The following is a 16,711-nucleotide window of genomic DNA, read 5'->3' as shown; positions in this document are numbered from 1 at the left end:
CCGGCGGTGAAGCAGGCCCTGTACCAGTCACAGCACAGTAAGTGGCCTCGGAGCTGCGAGGCCAGCCAAGGGGATGGAGCGCCCAGAGTTCCTGAAAGCTCCCCCACCTGCCGGACAGAGTGCACCCGGGCAGTTTGGCGCACCTGTCCTTTCTCCTGAGCGTCAAGCCCTGTGTACGCCTTGCCCCTTTAGCAGTTCTCTCACTGTTAGGTAGTATCTCAGGCTGTCCGCCTTTCTTTTTTCCCACAGCGGCCGGATGTGTAACCCTGTGTTGTCCCACAAGAGGCTGGAATCTCAAGTCTCTCTAAGTCTTCCGCCTGTCTTTGCTTTCCAACCCCACCGATCCTCCAGAGCGCAGCACGTGTATGGTAGGTTTGTACTCCTACAGCAGATCTCCAGGGCTGTACGTCACACATCTTGAGGAGACTGCCTGCCGCAGCAGCGTTCTTCCCTGCTGCTCTTCCAGGATTTGATGTAGTTGTTCTATTTCCATATAGTACGTATATATGTGGTTTTGGTTTTGGGAGTTGGTTTCCACCCCCCTCTCACGTGAGCCGCCATCTTTAATCCCATCAGCACATCTTTTTCCTTTTTGTTTCAGTTTAACTTGTCTAGGGTACCTGTCCCCAGCCCCTCAACTTGTATTTTGTCTTCGTCCTTGGATCTCAAGTGAGTGTTCTGTAAGGGAGCACGCAGGTGGTCTTGAGTTTTATTCCCTTCTTTTAACCCTGTGTCTTTTGATTGGAACATTCAGAGCCTGCCCTTTTATTCTGACAATAGAGAGCTGTGTCCTTATTGCACTTAAAATATTTTTTTGTTATCATTAATCTACCCTCACGCGAAGAATATTATGATCACCAAGTACACCAAGTCCCCACCAAAAAAACCCATTACAGTCGCTGTCCATCAGCGTAGTTGGATGCTGTAGACCCCTTCACCATTTCACCACACACACACCCTGTTACAGTCGCTGTCCATCAGCGTGTAGTAAGATGCTGTAGAATAACTACTTGTCTTCTCTGTGTTCTACAGCCCTCCCCATGCTCCCCCCACCCCACACATTATACATGCTAATCCCAATTCCCCCTTTCTTTCTCCCCGCCCATAACCCTCCCTTCCCACCCTCCCTGCCCAGTCACTTTCCCTTTGGTAACTGTTAGTCCACTCTCGGCTTCTGTGAGTCTGCTGCTGTTTTTTTCCTTCAGTTTTTGTTTGTAGTTATACTCCACACATGAGTGAAGTCATTTGGTACTTGTCTTTCTCCGCCTGGCCAATTTCACTGAGCACAATACCACCTAGCTCCATCCACGTTGTTGCAAATGGTAGGATTTGTTTTCTTCTTATGGCTGCTTACTGCACTTTTTAAACTGGATTTCTGTCTTCTCTTTTGTCTGTAGTTTCGCTATGTGCTTTCACCATTGCTCTCCTGGTTATGAGCAATAGTTTTGTGTTAATAGATATGTACCTATATCTGTCTATCTGACTGTCTGTCTATCTATCTATCTATCTAACTTTCTATCCATCATCTATCAATCAATCAAGCATGTTCTTGTCTGCCCATCTGTCCTTGTGTACAGAACAGTTAAGAGCATAGCCTATGTCACTTCCGTACATTATGCTTCCAAAAATCTTGCAAGGTAACTAGGCCGTAGGGAGAGCACTGAGTTCACTGAGACAATTGCAGGTCGAGTCAGCACCATGTACCTATAAAACCAGTAAATAGTGGTGCAGGGACTTGATCGCTTGTCTCTTTCCTCTGTCGTCTTTTACCTCCTTCTCGCTTGCTGACTGTATTTAGCCACATTCATTGACTAAGTGCTCCCTGAAGACCACAAGTATCCTTCCTCTGGGCCTGTTGTAGACAGAAAAGTATACTTGGTGCTATGCTCACCACCGTTTTTGTGGGAACTCGGCAAGATCACTGCTGATAGGAGGAGGGTCAAATAAAAATGAACACCAACTTCTACACAGGAGTAGTTGGGAGCAAAGAGTGTGCTCTGGAGTGACATGTTTATTTGAGTTTCCAAACTTCCCCTTTTAGGTGGTTATTACTTCTTCACATTTTTGAACACCATAAAACGCACTGATTTCAAAAGTCCAGATGCATATTATTACAGCAATTCAGTTGTTGAGGTGAGAAAAAATGAGAAGGACTTTGCTGTCGCACTAAATCTATGGCTGGGCACTGCTGAAACCAAACAAAAAGATTTCACGGTGTCTAGAGAGGGCTATTTTCTACTGACTGTCTCTGGGGACTTAAACAGAATCCATTTGCTTGTTTGTTTCTCAGTTTCACTTTTGTAGGGTACCTGTCCTCTCCCCTTCAGCTTGTAGTTGTCTGTGTCCTTGGATCTCAATTGAGTCTCCTGTAAGGGAGCACGTAGATCTTCTTGAGTGAAAGATAGCTTTGTGTAGTATGATGCTTTCCTATCTACCTACCTTCCTATCTCTTTTTCTATCTATGTAATCTATCTGTCTATCTATGTATCTATCTGTCATCTATCTATCTATAATCTATCATCTATCTACTATCATCTGTGTATCTATCTAATTAATCTATCATCTATATGTATGGATGTCAACCCAATCTATGTATCAATCATCTGTCTGTCTATGTATCTGTTTTCTCACTTTCGTCAACGTTCTGTAACTAGGTGCAATTTGATTCCTCTGTGTCCTTCTCAGTCTCACTTCGTTGTGTTTGTTTATGTGACTTGGCTGTGTGTTTGGGTCTTGAGAGGAGTGGCTTTTGGTGGGAACTTCTCCTGCAAAGATGGCATGAGTCTGCTGTGTGTTGATGGTGTGGTTGCCGGGCTGGGGTCTTGATCCTGTGTGGGCCAGGTCACTCTGGCTGCTCTGCACCTGGGCCATTCCTGCTGTGGCGGTTGCGTGAGCTGTGGGGTATATCCGAGGCCCCATGCAGGGAGCACTCTGGCTGGCCTGCGGTGTCCGAGGCAGGTGCATGCCCAGTAGTAGGTCTTTTTGCCTGTGCACTGAAGTCACCTTGGCGACCATGTTTGGTGGCCCATCTCCAGAGAGCATGCGTGTAGTCACTGGTAAAGGAAATGCCTTTTGGTGACATGCGGGGCTCTTGTGCTCCGGTGGCCCATGGGCTTGCTGAGGTGGCAGGCCAGCTAGCTTGTGGGGAAGCTGCTCCCCACTGCTGTCAAGGTGGAAGTGGAGTTTCAATACATTTAGGCTTTTAGATGTGAGTGAGGTCTATCTGAAATGGAATAGTAGCGTTGAGAACAATGTTTCCATTCGCATGAAAAGCGTGCTGAGCATAAAGGGTTGGGTGTTGGTGGCAGGAATTCTAGGAATGTTTACGTCCCCATACTTATTTATTTTCTGTTAAGGGAGGTGATTCTGGTGTAACTTTTTACTCATGGTTGAAGTGGTGCATAAGGTCATCCCATGTCAGCCATGGTGAGATGAAGTGGTGTAGTAGAATTAAAGCCTGTACACCTTAGCCTGATACATAGGAGAACACACCGTGTGTGCTCTTTGCTGCTCTCCTGTCCTGGCTTATTACCTTAACTAAGTTGATTGTTCAGAGTAGTCCCAGCAACATTTCCAGCAAGATCTTTCTAAAATTACATAGAAACACTTGGCAAAGATATCCCCAGAGGCTAGTAAAAAAATTTACTCTTTCTGGTCATAGTGTGCAAGATGTCTGCCCAATCCTGCGTTCCTTTGTTACTTTTGCATCTCCTGTGATTGTAGACCGACATGGGCAGTGGTGTATACACACACACGTCCACGCACAGTCACACACACATGGCTGAGAGTTAATGGAGACACCCGATATCGGAACCTGCAGCCCCCACTTTAAAAAAGTAACGTGCATAAGTTGTGCTCCTGGTGTTCCCCCCATAGGGAGCTGACTACAAAGTGCAGAGGTGGTTAGACACAGATACCTATGCAGACACCTAAGCAAAGATATCTATGCGTACGCTCTCTCCATCCAACCTCTAAGTGTGTCTGTTTACCTACATATCTATATTAGTCTACTCAAGCTGATAACCAGAGTGTTATTGAGTTCGGGCTTCATCCATAGACACTGATTTCTCGCCATTCTGGAAGCAGATGTCCAAGACAAATGCAGGTTCAGTTCCTGATGTGGTCCCTTCCTCTGGCTTGCATATGGCCACATCCCTGCTGTGTCCTCACATGGCCATGGGAGAAAGCTCTGTCCTCTCTTCCTCTTAATAGCACTGATTGTGTAATGGAGGCTCCACCAACACCCTCATGATATCGTCGGAACCTAATTACCTATAAAGGCCCCATTTACCAATACCGTGACAGTGGCGGATAGGGCTTCAACCCTGACTCAATTAAAATATGAACTTGTGTGTGTGTGTGTGTGTGTGTGTTTGTTTGTGTGTTTGTGTGTGTGTGTGGTCGCGGCTGGGTGTTAGGGGTAGCGGAAGATGGTGAGGTGAGGGCCCAAAACTTCAGTCCATAACTCAGTATCTATCTATCTATTTTCTATCTAATCTATCAATTTCTATCATCTATCTGTCTAATCTAACCTACCTATATCATCTATCCTATCTCGTCTATCATCTGTCATCCGTATATATCTTATCTATCATCTCTGTCAATCTTTTCATCTAATCTATGAATATCTATCATCTATCTAATGTATCTATTTCTAATCTATCATCTATCACCTGTCATCTATCTGTCATCATCTTTTTGTCTACGCATCTATCCTTATATACAGAACAGTGTAAGATAAATTTTAGCTGAAATAAGCAGGTGAAGAGAGGCCACAAAGGGCCCAGTAGTTTATTTGAATGCAAATACTCGGGTGAGATTTCCCCAGTCTATAGAAATGGAGGCTGGGGAATTCACACTTAAGTAGACAGGCAGCGAGATTTTAAAGAAGGTACGGGGAGGCAGAGCTTAGTTTTACGGCAGCATGAGGATTGGCTAGCCCAAGGCACATTTTTCAGGTTGGGAGGGGGCAACAGCCAAGAACTTTGGCACATCATCAGTTTCCCATGTGGGCGGGGTCAGCAGCTGTAGACTTTGGCACATCACCAGTGTCTGATGTGCTTGCTCCTCCCATCAGTGACCCCAGCCTTACAAACAGATAACAACACTGCTATCTAACATGGCTATCTATCTATCTATCTATGTATCTATGTATCTATGTATCTATCTGTCATCTATCTATCATCTATCTGTTCTACCTTTCTATACCTATCATCTATACTATCTAATCTGTCATCTATCTATCTGTCTATCTGTCCTATTTATCATCTTTTTGTCTACCCATCGGTCCTTATGCACAGAACAGTTCACAAGATGGCTTATATGTCACTTCCCTACTTATGTTTCCAAAAGCCTGCAAGGTAACTAGGCCCTAGAGACAGACAGCACTGGGTTCACCGAGATATTTGCACATCGAGTCAACAGCGTGTGACTACAAAACTAGTAAACGGTGGTGCGGGGACTTCAACCCATTTCTCTGTCCCTGGTCCTCTTTGCCCTCCTTGCCTATGGTATTCTAGCTGCATTTGTTGACTGACTGCTCCCTGAAGACCACAAGTATCCTTCCTCTGGGCCTGTTGTCAACAGAAAAGTAAACTTGGTGCTTTGCTCACCACCGTGTTTGAGGGACATCTGCATGAATACCGCTGATAAGAGGAGGGACAAATAAAAAGGCAAACCAATTTCTAGGCAGGAGCAGTTGGGAACAAAGAGTGTATTGTGGAGTGACGTGTTTATTTGAGTGTCCAATCTTCCCTCTTTATGTGGTTATTTCTTCTTTACATTCGTGAACATCATAAAACCCTCTGATTTCAAAAGGCCAGACACATATTATTATAGCAATTCAGTTGTTGAGGTGAGAAAAAATTAGAAGGACGTTGCTGTACCACTAAATCTATGGCTGGACACTGCTGAAACCAAACAAAAACAATTCCTGGTGGCTAGATAGGTCTATTTTCTACTGACAGTCTCTGGGGACTCAAACAGAATCCATTTTTTTGTTAGTTTTTAAGTTTCTCTTGTGTAGGGTACCTGTCTCCACACCTCAGCTTGTAGGTTGTCTTTATCCTTGGATCTCAAGTGACTCTCCTTTAAGGAAGCACATAGCTGTTCTTGAGTGAATGATAGCTTTGTTTAGTATGATTGTATCTTACCTACCTTCATATCTCTTCATCTATCTATCCATCATCTATCATCTATCTATCTATCTATCTATCTATCTATCTATCTATCTATCTATCTATCTATCTATCATCTATCTATCTATCTATCTATCTATCTAATGTGTCTATCTATGATCTGTCATCTACCTATCTGCTACCATCTTTGTGTCTATCTAATTAATATATCATCTATATTTATATCAGTCTAATCTATCAAACGTGTATCTATGTATCTATTTGCTTTTGTCAATGTTCTGTAACTAGGTGCACATTAACTCCTTGACTCCCAATTTAGCATACAATCTGTTTTCAGTGAGTTCCACACTAAGACATGTGCATACACATACACAGTAATGACATGGTGTGATGTCACATTTCCTCCTTGTATTGACCTGCCTCACTTAATGTCAGCATTTATCTTGGATTTTTCATACAAGTTCACATATTTGTAAATGGGAAATACACCACCAGTGTGTTGTGCTTGAATGGACAGACTGCCTGACTTTTATTTCCAACTCATTTGTGTGTCAAAATCCTATCATTAGCCACTCTACAACAAAGTAATGAGTCGGTAAATATCTTTTCCAACAAATATTTATTTAAAAGCTTATCATGTCCCTGGCACTGAGGTAACTATCAATGGAAGGCTAAGCAAATATCATATATACTAGTGCAAGTGATGTATGTAAATTATTTCCTTTGAGTCTCTAAACAACTCTGTGAAGTCCATCATGCACAAGATTAGTTTGAGGTTAGTGATTTTCCCCAATGTTATCCAGAGCTGTTAAGTGAGAAATCTGGGTTTGCACAGCGTGTTTGATTTCAAATAGTCTACACTATTAACATCTTCAGCCTTTTTTATCTTCCTTCTTTGGAAATTACAGTTTCAGAAGAATGGCAGATATTTTTATGCCAATGATTATATCAAGTATACTAACAATTGTTTTGGTAACAAGGATACAAGTGAGCTGAACAAGTGTTTTAGCAATTGTATAGCACGAAGAAGCTGGCAGTTATGCAGTGACGGTACTTAAGCTAAAAAACGAAGATTATGTAGGAGTTAAGCAGCAGAAGAGGGAGAGGAAGAGTATTTCTAATAGAGGAAACCAAGTGGCTAAAGGCCTTAGAGCAAGAAAGAGCTTGGGACATTTGAGGAAAAGATACATTTTGGCCAGTTATGGCCTCAACACTTAGAAAGAGTGGGGAAAATAGGCCAAAGATTATGTCAGTTAAGATAGAGATGGTCGTATGTGGGTTTCCAGGTTGAAAATAGTGGAAATTTTTAGCAATTACCTGTGGTGTGAAACAGCACGATTGGTTTAGGAGTAAGACTCCCAACATGGGAAGTTTTATTTATAGAAAAGGTAAGGAAATAGATACCTATATTTCTTTGTAAGGCTCTGCTGTACCATAGTACTACACACTGGATTGTTTAAACCACAGACATGAATCCTCTCACAGTTTGGAGTCTAGAAGTCTGAGAGTGAAGTGTCACCAATTGGGTTCCTGGTGAGGGCTGTGGCCGGGGGTCTGCTCCATGCCTCTCCCCTCACTTTTGGTGGGTTTTGGCAATATTTGGCTTATAGAAGTGTTCCCCCAAACTCTGTCTTGACCTTCATATGCCATTAGGCCTGTGTGCATATCTGTGTTCAACCTTCTTTTTGTAAGGATGCCAGTCATATCGGATTTGGGGCCCAGCCTGCTGCAGGGTGGTTGCATCTTATCTGGTTCCCACTGCAGTGGCCTTTGCTCTAAATTCGGCCATATCATGAGGTACTGGGTATTAGGACATCAACATAGGGTTTCTGGGGAGGCAGCAGGGGTACCTAATTCATCTGTAACAATACCAAATGAATGAACTGTGATATTATTTGCGAAATGCCTCAGATGGACTCAAAATGTCAGGCTTAGTACATTTGTCATACTATGAAGTAATGACAAGAAACTGGATAGGTAGATTTTGCCAGACATAATGACTAATTTCATTTTCTTGACTCTCGATAGAAATATATGAAGTTTGACTAGAAGTGCCTCCTGAATCAATCCAGAAGAATGCCTTTAAAATTTTGGGGGTGAAGTGTAAAGTATTCAATCCCAAATGAAAGCATTTGTCTGACAGATGATTTCTTTGATCCTTTTCTCCCTTTCTTTTTAAAGAACTTATCATGAAGAACTTAGTATATGTAAGTAGAACTTCTCTCAGCCTCTTCCTTTCCCCATCTTCCATTTCACTTCATGTTTCTTTGTATAAAAGACTTTGGAAAGCCCAAGAACATAGCAGGCTTTTGTGTGTGTATTTCAAATAAAGAGACTGCCAGTCAGCAAGCATTCAAAGACCACAGGTAGCAAAACTCCCAGGTATGAGATGTAATCTTGTGTCATTTCTTTCAGAGGAGACAATTGACCCTCTCTATACTTCACATCCTATGTCCTGTACACAGAAGTACTAAGTGTTTGGAAACACAGCATGTTCAATACAAAAGTGTGTGTTCTGCTTTCTATAGCAACTAATAGAAAATAAAATAGTATAGCTGAGTAGAATGTAGTCTAATCTTTATGCTAAAACAAATATATTTTAAAGGACATAAATTTTCTTCCCTTGATAAGTTGAAAGAAATTCCAAAAGATATGATTAAAATTATATCCCATAAAACATGATAATTTTTAGTACTTAATCCTACCGTTTTTGAAAATTCCTTGCTTTCACTGAGAGAAATGAGTGATACAAAAGAAGGGTATCTAAAGCTTGAAGCAACAGCAGAACATAGAAATGAGTCTAAGGTGAGAACCATGAATTAAGATTCAGAACAGGAAATAGAACATCTGTAGCTAAAATACATCTGAAGAATAAGGGAACAATAAGAAAAGCAATTTTATTGTGTGATTCTATTTGAAAATTATATCTCTTAACACTGGGGGATTAAAAGGTGGGAAAGAACACAAGTAGATCATTGGCACCTGCAGATTTAGCTAATAAGAATATAGCAGAAAGACCCAGGAAGTAGAGCTTCTAAAATTCAAATAGATACTATGTATTTGTGTGAGCAAGGATATGTTTTTATGTCATGCATTTTGTCAAGTGCACATCTAACTGTGTCTTGCAGGATTGCTGAGGGACTGAGGAGAAAATATATGTGAGAACATTTACCATAACAGATGATACATAATAGGAGATAAAAAATAGAGGCCAATTTTTGATGGTGGTTTCTTTAGTGTTAGTATTTCATTTGACATAAATAATTTTCTCCTTTATATTCAAAATCTTGGAAAACATAACCTACACAATCACATGAAAGGAAAGCAGAGAATGATGATGGAGCAGTTTGTTCCCAAGAAATGGTCAAATATCAGAAAATAGTATGTGATTGATGTTTGTTGTTACGTGTGTGTGTGTGAGTGTGTGAGACAGGAGATAGGAAACCAGTCATATGTGTTATCAGGAAAGAAAGTTTAGGTTCGGCAGAGACCCTGAGATGATAAGTGTTAAAAGAACATTTTACTTTTATTATCCAAGTTTTTTTTTTCCCCTGTGGGATGAAACTTCAAATATGGAACTTTGTCATTCTGGGAAATTTCTGCTTATAGATATTTTGAAGGAAATCTTTATATTTTTTCCATGATAGGTCAAAGAACTGCAGAAGACTCCAGATAGCGGACAGTGAGTGGAGCTCTGTTGGTCAACTCAAGCTACATTTGAGCAAGTTGTTTCCAATACAATTTAGTATTGAATTGAATACATATAAATTAAAGTGTCTTGTATAAACCAGTTTTGGTCAGCACTGTATACAAAGAGAATGGCTGTAGCTAGCCATCAATACAAAGTAATCTTTAAAAGGAATTTCAAACATACATCTCTACGGAAACATTAAGGAGCTTTAATTAATAATTCCCTCACACATTTTTATAACTCTTCTGTCTTTGTCCTAAAACACAAAATTGTGCCCAACTTCCCTCATTATTTTCTTCTCTCTCACTTCTGTTTTTGTATGTTTCACTCATGCCACTCTCCCTTTAGAGCCTGCTCTCTTGGATCTCTTAGCTTTCTGTCATTTGTTAATTTTTCTCTGCTTTTTCCAATATCAAATTTTTTCACCACAAATGAGAATCTTGAAAGATTTTTTTCCTCCAGACTTGTCCTCTATTTCTTTACTAATCCTTCTTGTACATTACAAAACATAAAAATAAAAAATCCAAAACTAATTTTTAACTTTAATAATGACTTCCTTTTGTGGATAAAAGTCTTATTAGTGAGTAAGTGTTTAAGAGAGGAAGCAATCTAGATATTGCAGAAATGAAGGTTTTTGTTTGTCTGTGTTTATGTGTGTATGTGTGTGTGGCCTATCTACCTATCATCCATCATCACCTATTTACCTATTTATTTGCTAATGGGGCTTAAGAATTTGTAAAACCATTGGAAAAGCTAGAAGGAAAAAGGTTATGAAGGCCATTGCTAGCTCAGTTCCTGCTTTCAGCTTTCTCAGAACTAGGATCTTATAATGACTAATTGTGCCCATGCTCTATAATGCCTGCTCTCTTCTGCACAGAAGCAGATTATAGGGAAGCAGAGATCGAGGAGTCTCCTATTAACTGAAGCCCACCATCTAGCATCTTCTGTTGGAGAAGCAACAATAGGGTCGCTGTGTCCTTCAGACTCCCACTTCTCTGTGAGCTGCTAATGGATTCTTGCTCAGATCACTACTGGCAGAGAGCCTAGGAAATGTAGTTTTAGGCTTCCAGTGTCTGTATTACAGAGTATAGAGGATTTAAACTGTGAAGTGTCACTGACAATCTGGCAGAACCCACAATGTATCCATTTCCTGCTTTGTCATTATTCTTAAAACACCATTTTGCAATTAAAATGACCAAAGAGAGGAAACGGTCAAAATCCATCACTAAGCCTGAGGACAGAAGTCACATTTTTCTACTTTCATAAGCGTAAAAAATTAACTTCCCATGGGTACTTTCTCAAGAAGCTACAGAAGGAAGGCCTCCTCAAGGAGGGAATAAGGAAGAGAGGAGATGAGGAGCGCAGAAAAGAAGATCCCCACTACAGGAGGGAGAAGAGAATCCTCAGGGTGGGGGTAAAGTCAAGTTCCAGTGATGTCTGTATTTTGATGTGGTAGGGAATCACCAGTCCAAATGGAAGCAGGATGATATGGTCCAAAAACTGTTTCCAAGAAATCCTGACCCTAATAAATCACATGAAGTGTTGACCACATAACAAGGTGTTTGTATTTTTAGTTCATTTAGGGGGAAAACATGTATAGGTAAGCATCGAGTGAGACAATAATTAAATTTATTTAATTTTAAGTTATAATTAAATTTAAAATTAATTTAGGTGGATGGTGGGGAGAAGTATAAAAAATGTAATCATAGGATGGTATGTATCTCGATTGTGAACAATGCTATAAATAATGTGTTTCATAATAATGAAAGTATGTAACACTAAACTACCCCCACATTGTAATATAAGTAGATTGATAGAATACTTAATGTATGACTTTAATGTGCAGGGAGTTGATAAGAGTGCTTAAATCTTATTGTCCTTGTTAGGAAGTCAATAGATAAGATGTGTAAATAAAGAATTAATAGATTGCATTATGAGTATGAAATTTATATATATGGTGACAAATATCTTCTAAAATATGTGTTTTTCCCTTTGAATGAGAATAGGGGGATAGAGGGTAGTTGCTTATTCCCTCTTTATTATGTCTTACAGTGTAATAAATCTAGAAAATGAAAGCATGTTTTTGTAATCAAGGACAAATGATAAATATTGTTTTCAGTGTTACCTAGTATCTTATAAACTTAGGATGTTTGGACACCATAATTAAATAGTTGAAAAGTAAATTATATGAAAAATTAAAAATCTCTACTCATCTGTATTTTAAGTAAAACAGTGGAAAGAAACATGAAGAATATGAAAGAATAAAGACCAGGTTTCATTTGTGTGTATGAATTTTATACCTCTAGCATTTACTTTTGACAGTACATATGCAGCTAAAAATACATGCATACATCTAAAGATGCTAAGTATTTTTACTGCCATGTGCATATGTAACATTCACATCAAAGCTAATTGATGTGTTAGCATTTTAAAAACAAGTACCATATTTCACAAAACTCATCTACCTTATGTGTCTCCCACCTCTAGTCTTCGTTCTTATTGCGCCATTTATCCCTTTGGCAATTACTACTCATAGGAATATACTGTTTGGTTTGGCAATTAACAGCATAAACAGCTTAAATATCATATACTCAAGAATTTTTCAGCCTTGTATACAAACTTCCTCACAGAGAAATGTTTCTGAGGATTTATTCTTCAGAAAAATAATATCAGAAGGTGCTCCTTCTCCTTCAAAAGAGTAATACTATGACAAATAAATTCTGGAATTGAGGCACATTACACTGCCATCTTGCACATTGGCAAAAAGGGCCTTAATATTCCCCTCAGCATAATGAAACATTAGACAGTTTTGTTACCGACTGTAGGCCCCTTGCCTCCCTTTTTAAGGAGTATTTACTGTATGTAGAAAACTTGCAAGTGCATATTCTTTGCCCCTTTGTAAGTCTTCTTTCAGATTCTTGCCATTTTAATGCCCAAGGAATGTCTTTCTCAAGCATCTGAGAGCTTCCCTGGGAAATGTAGTCATCAAGAAAGAGTGGCTACCTCCCACTTCCCGTGGAGGGTCAGAGCCTAACTAGACAAACACCCCCAGCAAACACAGAATGCCTAATCACACTGACCAGCCTCCCACGTCAAGGCATCTAGGACTTTCCCACTGACTCACTCCAAGACTTAAATACTACTACCATTTGTTTCATCACAGTGGAGGTCACACTCTCCATATTTCAATAGTTGAATAAAGTATTCCTTGCTTGTTTTAACTCCATCGAGTGCAGTATTTCTTTGGCAATGTTTAAAAGTACATTGTGTAATGAATGCTTTGAGAAACACTGTTGAAGAGAAACCTACATGATGTTCTTTAACCTGTTTCCAATTCAAAACAATGAAAACTTTCATCAATTGATAATGTACATTCCACTCTACCTGTCACTCTCAAAGTGTCATCCAAAGACCACCAACAGCAGCCTCTAGGAATATGTCAAAAATATAATTTTCAGCCACTTCCCAGTTCTTTTGAATTAGAAAGTCTGGGGATGGGGCCCCTAACCCGTGGGGTAACAAGTCTCACAGCTGAGTCCAATGCATGCACATGGAACCAATTCCCTATCACATAGACTGGGAAATTGAAACTTAGGTGACAAAAGAGTAACAGACCAGCTAAGAGAGAATATTCTGCAATTTATATATTCTAAGAGTTAAATTAAAGACAACTAGTTTCTGTCCTAAAATTTGTATTACAGAGCAAACATATATTCACACTTTGACTTAAGGCTTCATCTGGATTTCCTCTCTATCTGTTCTCTTTTCGCTGTATGCTTGTTTCCTGCTCCAAACAATATATAAAGAAGACCTTATACTATCATTATTCTGGAATATGAAAATGTTATGATCAAGAATCTGGAGGCTAATTGCACTCTGAATTGTCAATGATGGAAAGTCTTTCTAATCACTTTTTTTCAGTGTCCTGTGAAAATACAAAGCTTTCTGCTAATACTGTTGTGGAAAATGCTGAAAAAACCTGGACCGAATCACTGACGGAAGAACCAAATGGCACTCGGAGGTTTTGGAGTGTTGAGGCTTTATTTCACACCAGCGGGCTCAGAGGAGAGTCATTCCCCAAAAAGTCTGAGCCCCGAAAAAAGGCAAAGGGAGCAATATATACCTTTCTGCTTCCATATCTATAAGATTCCCACATGCACAGCAAGCGAGCTGGCCAGGGGGAGGGAGTTTAGGGAGTGAACCTTGGGAACCGGTGCTTGGTAGAGCAGGAAACTAAGGGAGTGTTTTCTTTTTGTTGTTTGTGTTGAGGAGGTGGCAGGCGGAGGGGAGCCACCCAGGCTAGATCGCTGTTCTTGTAAATCATTCCCTATCAGTACCCACTGCGTTCTCTTTTCTTTAAAACTCCATGGAAAGTTCTAATTAACAACACATATTTTACATTTCTAGGTTAGCTTCTATCATTGCTTATCTTTCCATGTCTGTATATATTTATTTTCCCTGACAATTTCAATTTAATCATGAATTCTGAATTACCTGTATTTTGCAATCCCCTAATTTTGCCACCCATCACTGAAGATTCACGGAATTTGACCAGTCCTTCTTTAAGATTATGTTAAAGATACTCATGCTGACTAAATAGGTCAGCACTCCTATTTCTAATTGACATTCCTAAACCAAATATTGTTTCTTGTGGTTAATGCGTTTCTTTCCAAATGTATATAAAAATTGCTTGCCTATTACATTCAAAAGTTGCATGGTGTCCACAGAGAAAGCAGAACCCTATATTCAAGGTGAAATCCCTCTCAGAAGGCTTGCTTTATTTTTATCTTGTTTTTCTTATGGAGAAATAACTAACTGCTCATGTTACATAAATCTGAGTTTCTGCCTCTTTTAGAAACAAAATACATTTCCCACCCACATTTTTAACTCATGTCTTACACTTCATATTTTTAACATTGAGGCTGGAGAAACTAGGGATGTGGAAGGGGAATAGATAGTGCTGTACCTGACATCTTAAGGCATACTTAATGATCACAGCCATGGAAAGATAAAATAAAGTCCGCCTTTTATAATGACATTTGTGAATTTTACATTTGCTGAAGTGCAATGGCTAAGCAGTACCCCCAGGTTTTGCATAAATGATCTTCAAAGACATGCATACATTTCCTTGCCTGTGCATTAACATTGTGCATCTTTTGCATTGTCCCATCATGAATCTGCTGGAACCCGCAGACTTTCCAATTGTGTTTTTTAGAGTGTTTTCTTTTGTCACCACATTATAGGTCAGAACCATACCAAACATATGAAATGAAATTTTTACCCACTGGAAATTATTATTAGCTGAAAGAGTATGCATTCTCATTTTCCTGTAAAAATACAGGAAATGGATGTCAAGTGCTCATGGGTTTTTGTCTGGATTCTACTCCTTGAAAATACTGATTGAACAAGTAAACCATTTGTCAGAGATTACTAATGCAAATACATTCCAACAGGCACTGCTGCTGTTGTGACGGGGAGGTGAACCACAGGTTTTTCTAAAACAATGGAAGAAGGCTGAACTGAAGGATTTCTCTTTGCATCTACTTATCAAGAATCTATCGAGCAGCGAAAACTCGGCAATCAGCTCATTCATCAGTAGATGACAGCGGTCGGGAATTTCAAGTCATAATTCCTAAAAGTAAATATCTGAAGTAAAAAGGTAGGTTTGATAATTATATAGTCAACAGAAGAGTACAGAAAAAAATATCTTTTTCTAAGTGCGGTCCTCTATGGCTCACAAGTTATTTTTCAGAATAAGAAGTATTTTTTACATGGTCCCTGGGGTTTTCTATGGCTTTTGTTTTCCCAAGTAGAGATCATGAGGGATGTTACCAGTTTAGGCAGAGTGACTTGGCTATGATTAATGAAAACAGTAAAAAGAGAAAAATGGGAAAATACAATGTTTTTCTTCTTTTCTGCCTTGACCTTGAACTCTGCTTTTGACAGTGACTTCCCTTCATTTGCCAAATTTTTCTGCTACCATGTTCTTATCTAGTCAAATATATTGTAAATGTAACTTTATTTTAAGTGTGTCTTTGTCTTTCAATCCCCTGTGACTTAATTTTGTACTCTTATTTTAGATGCCCTATTCATTGTGTGAAAGGACCCTCATTCAGAGAACTGCTCAGTGACTCTTACTGCATTCTCAGGTTCCATTTGTGCTTGGTTGACTGAAAGAGTGCCTTTCACTCTTATCTAACTATTCATAAGTAAGCCACTCAGGCCTTTCAAGAGGTCATTCCCTGACTTAGGTTTCTTTACATTCTCTGTTAGGCTTTGTATAAAGAGAAGGCATCTGAATTTCTTAGTAGTGTTTTATAATAGATTTACTGACAGAGATTTAATAACTGACTGTTAGGAGGGATTCTTCTATCTGATTAAAGCTTGTGGCCACCAATTACCACTACCAAAGAGAGATTAAAAGAAAGGGTTATACAAGCTGATGTTCAAAGAACTAAGGCAGTGGGAGGAAAAGATACAGGACCACTGGTTTAATGTTTAGGATACAGCCTTCCAGGGTGAATTTAAGGGGTTCTGGCAACTAAGGCAGTAGCTATAAAGAGAGAATCAGTTTTAGAATTAAAATAGCTATTATTTTAATACACATTCTTTTCCACCTTGAAAACATTTAAATATTGGGAAGACATGGTGTTGAGAGGAGTGAGTGGATTTTGACAAACATTCCCAGAAGATTTAGAAATACCTGTTATGTATTTTCTCCACAGGTTGAGAAACAATAACAAAAGCGTAGAGAACCATTAAAAATAAGAGATATAAGATTCACTTACCCAAAGAGTATATAATGGCAGTGTTGTGCATGACTTCACTTTTGTAATTTCTGGGCCTAGTACAGAACATGGCAGGTAGTACTTGTATAGTAGAC

The 16,711-nt window shown here is 39.4% G+C and overlaps 1 long non-coding RNA gene across 1 annotated transcript in view; it reads left to right on the top strand.

Annotated features, from left to right (window-relative positions):
* The first annotated feature begins 266 nt into the window (after positions 1-266).
* The window catches only part of LOC130681325 (uncharacterized), a 52,695-nt gene continuing 36,250 nt past the window's right edge, over positions 267-16,711 (top strand). The window contains exon 1 of the long non-coding RNA XR_008994378.1: positions 267-368. This is a non-coding gene — a long non-coding RNA (uncharacterized LOC130681325). The remainder of the gene's footprint in view (positions 369-16,711) is intronic.

The sequence above is a fragment of the Manis pentadactyla genome, chromosome 16, assembly GCF_030020395.1.
Source record: "Manis pentadactyla isolate mManPen7 chromosome 16, mManPen7.hap1, whole genome shotgun sequence".
NCBI lineage: Eukaryota > Metazoa > Chordata > Mammalia > Pholidota > Manidae > Manis > Manis pentadactyla.
Note: the sequence above shows the minus strand (reverse complement) of the source record. Positions and strands in the feature narration are given on the sequence as shown.